Source organism: Chelonia mydas, chromosome 7, assembly GCF_015237465.2.
Source record: "Chelonia mydas isolate rCheMyd1 chromosome 7, rCheMyd1.pri.v2, whole genome shotgun sequence".
Classification (NCBI taxonomy): domain Eukaryota; kingdom Metazoa; phylum Chordata; order Testudines; family Cheloniidae; genus Chelonia; species Chelonia mydas.
In genome coordinates, this window is record NC_057853.1 from 90,196,749 (window position 1) to 90,201,089 (window position 4,341).

At 38.0% G+C, this 4,341-nt stretch overlaps 1 long non-coding RNA gene across 1 annotated transcript; it reads right to left on the reverse strand.

Annotated features, from left to right (window-relative positions):
- Window positions 1-2,594: 2,594 nt before the first annotated feature.
- On the reverse strand, window positions 2,595-3,638 carry LOC122466651. Its single transcript, XR_006292338.1, has 2 exons — window positions 3,589-3,638; window positions 2,595-2,771 (listed from the first exon to the last, which is right to left on the reverse strand). It is a non-coding gene; the product is annotated as an uncharacterized LOC122466651 (long non-coding RNA).
- Between the last annotated feature and the right edge of the window lie 703 nt (window positions 3,639-4,341).

Sequence of the window (4,341 nt, forward strand, 5' to 3'; positions counted from 1 at the left end):
CAATACTGAACTTCCAGGTCCTATTGCAGGCAATCCAAATGTGCCTCCATGATGCTGTGACAAAAGTGGATAAAAACCACTAGAAGTCTCCTAGTTTGGTCCAATGGGACCCTGAACCTCAAAAAAACTGATCAGTCATACCCGCAGGCCCTAAAAAACACAGATCCTACTCTACATCTAGGGGCAGGTAACAGGAGGAAGAGGCTTTTGAACAGTTTGTGAGAGTTTAAATAGGTGGTAGCAGGGGACAGGGGTGCACAGGGAGACACAGTTGGCTAATCTTGTCTCCAAGCCAATTAGAAGGTGGCGGACAGGTGGCTTCTGTCTTGCTATACATGCTGTCTTGTCACTCCCTCTCTCCCCCTCCCCACCCTCCCAATCTTTCCTGGCATTGTTACATTCCCTGCAATCTGTTCAAGATCTCCTCCCATTGACTGCAGGGAAGGGGGAGCATTCTGATAATACTCTATTATTAAAATAGATACTCAGATCACATTTTATAATTTATTCCTTTACCTGCTTTTCAACATTTATTTGTATGGGGGCTTTCTTCCCATCTGTTCACACTGCTTCTCTTGGGCCTTGTCTACACTCAGAATTGCATCACTTTGACCCAAGGGAAAATCCCTGTGTGGACACATTTAATTTGATTTAAAACTGGCTTATATTGTTTTATCTTAAATTTGATTCCTTACTCAGTTATGCTATAGCAATATAAAGCAGGATTAAGCTGATTTTAGGTGTCCATAAACATTTTGCACTGGTTTAATTAAATCATTTAGTTTAATCAGTACAGCTTTGTGTGTAGATGAAGAGTAAAATTTTCAGAAGTGACTAAGTCCCACTGAAAGTCAATGAGACTGATGTGCCTAAATCCCTTTTGAAAGTATAAGCATTTGAGTACTCATGAAAGAACTTTTTTAATTATTAATTTTATGAAGTAGTTAAATTTGATTATATAATTTTAAAGTATTTAATATTCTAGCTATGTGAATATATGTATAAAATGTCATGGCTTTAAATTGATCTTTGGTAACTAAAATTTGGAGTGGATAAAACTTTTTTTTTCAAAAAAGTCAGTTATATAAGTAGAACTTTTTTTGTCTAATTTTGGCACAGTGTGCAAAGCTTGTTTGTACTGAAGTCAGTGGAAGTACTCTAGATTTGCAGCAGTGGGCCCATAGAAAGTAAATGATCTGAGGCAAAAAGTGGTCCAAATTCTGCTTTTTGTTACACCTGTGTAAATCTAGAAAACATCCATTGTAGTTGATACCTGTATCATTTTGTTTTATACACACTAAACAAGCTGATGACACTCAAATGATTAATAATGAAGTTGGGTGTGATCTTCCATCTATACTTAGGTAAAACTCCCATTGAAGGGCATAAGAGCCAAGGATGTGAGAATGTCCATTAGTAGTTTAACTTCATGTTGCTAGTTGCTATATATAGTGTGGAAAAGTAGTAAAACTGTTAGGTAAAATAAAAGGCTGTGTCACATTCCTAAGAGTATACTGCTCTCCTTCCTTCACTCTGAGTAAAAGCATTTTAGTTGTTGTATTCTGAACAAAAGCACTTACACAGTAACAGTTTTTAATCTCTAAAAAGTTGTAGTCCATCCAATAAGCAATAAATAATTTTAAATACTTTCACTTATTTGATCACTTGTTTTCACATCTTAGTTCTCTCTCTTAGCAGTTGACAGTCATGCAAAGTACAAAAATGAGTTTGGTTGTTTTTTTTTTTTTGTTTTGTTTTTTTTAAACTAAATGTGTCCAACACTCATGAATGTTTCCTTCTTTCCTCATGATTGACTTTCTGCTGACAAATGCACTTAACTGCTATCAGGCCAATTTCACATTGCTTTTCAATTCATACTGAGTTACAGAACATTAAAAGCAACCTAATTCCATTTAATATTGTTTCATGAATTTCTAGCAGTCCTGTTGCACTTTCTAAAAAAGCTAGGGCTGTTGATTAATCGTAGTTAACTCTCGCGATTAACTAACAAAAAATTAATCACAATGAATCGCACTGTTAAACAATAAAATATCAATTGAAATTTAGTAAATATTTTTGGATGTTTTTCTACATTTTCAAATATATTGATTTCTGTTACAACACAGAATACAAAGTGTACAGTGCTCACTTTATATTATTTTTATTACAAATATTTGCACTGTAAAAATGATAAACAAAAGAAATAATATTTTTCAATTCACATCGTACAAGTACAGTAGTGCAATCACTTTATCATGAAAGTGTAACTTACAAATGTAGTTTTTTTTGTTACATTACTGCACTCAAAAACAAAACAATTTAAAACTTTAGCACCTACAAGTCCACTCAGTTCTACTTCTTGTTCAGCCAATCGCTAAGACAAACACGTCTGTTTACATTTATGGGAGATACTGCTGGCTGCTTCTTATTTACAATGTCCCCTGAAAGTGAGAACAGGCATTCGCATGGCACTTTTGTAGCCAGTGTTGCAAGGTATTTAGCATATCTGGCACATAAACATTCATATGCCCCTTTGTGCTTCGGCCACCATTCCAGAGGACATGCTTCCATGCTGATGATGCTCATTTAAAAAAAAAAGTGTTAATTAAATTTGTGACTGAACTCCTTTGGGGAGAATTGTATGTCTCCTGTTCTGTTTTACCTGCATGCTGCCATAGATTTCATGTTCTTGCAGTCTCGGATGATGACTCAGCACATCTTCGTTTTAAGAACACTTTCACAGCAGATTTGACAAAACGCAAAGAAGGTACCTGTTTAGGGTTCCCTCCCCACTCTGACCTCTGGGATACAGATGTGGGGCCCCACATGAAAGACCCCATAAGCTTATTTCTACCAGTTTAGGTTAAAAACTTCCCAAGGCCCAAATTCTCCCTTGTACCTTGAATTAGGTAACGCTGCCACCACCAAGTGATTTAGACAAACTCAAGGAAAGGACCACTTGGAGTTCCTACTCCCCCCTAATATCCCCCAAGCCCCCACTCCCCCTTTCCTTGGGGAGGCTTGAGAATAAACAAGATGAGCACAGACCAACCTTGAGTTTTTTTAGGACACTAAAAGAAACCCAATCAGATTAGAAAAGAAACAGAACTTAATTAGAAAGAAAAAAGGTAAAAGAAGCACCTCTGTAAAATTAGAATGGAAGATAATCTTACAGGGCAATCAGATTCAAAAACACAGAGGATTTCCCTCTGGGCCAAACTTTAAAGTTACAAAAAGAAAACCAGGAATACACCTTCCTCTCAGCACAGAGAAAGTCACAAGCCAAAACAAAAATAAGCTAACACATTCCCTTGCTAGTACTTACTGATTCTAATGAAGCTGAATTGCTTGCTTCCTTGATCTGTCTGGCAAGCGCACAACAGACAGATCAAAACCTTCCCCTCCTCTCCCCCCCAGATTTGAAAGTATCTTGTCCCCTTATTGGTCCTTTTGGTCAGGTGCCAGCCAGGTTACCTGAGCTTCTTAACCCTTTACAGGTAAAAGGATTTTGTGCCTCTGGCCAGGAGGGATTTTATAGTACTGTATACAGGAAGGTTATTACCCTTCCCTTTATATTTATGACAGTACCAATGTGTGATTTTTAAAAATAGCTGTGGCACTCTACCCAAGGTTTAAGAATCTGAAGTGCCTTCAAAAATCTGAGAGGGATAAGGTGTGGAGCATGCTTTCAGAAGTCTTAAAAAGAGCAACACTTAGATGCAGAAACTACAGAACCCGAACCACCAAAAAAGAAAATCAACCTTCTGCTGACTCAGATGATAAAAATGAACAATGCGTCAGTCCACACTGCTTTGGATTGTTATTGAGCAGAACCCATCATCAGCATGGATGCATGTCCTCTGGAATGGTGGTTGAAGCACGAAGGGACACATGAATATTTAGCACATCTGTCATGTAAATTTCTTGCTACGCCGGCTACAACAGTGCCATGCAAACACCTGTTCTCGCTTACAGAGGACATTGTAAACAAGAAGATGGTAGCATTATCTCCTGTAAATTGTAACCAGACTTGTTTGTCTGAGCGAATGGCTGAAGTAGGATTGAGTGGACTTGCAGGCATGAAAGTTTTACATTGTTTGTTTTATTTCTGAATGCAGTTTGCAGGCCCCATGCCAGAGCATGGTATGTTTTGCAGTAAATCCGCCCCTGGGGTCCTGCATGGGTTTGATTCAGAGCTGTTCCACAGCACCTATGACACATGCAAATTGAGGATTCGCACACATACATGTTGAGTTAAGCACATACAGGTCTGTGTGGCACAACTGCAGATATAGGCAGAGCTAGTACACTGTGGTCTGATTTCTGGGAATTAACACTTAA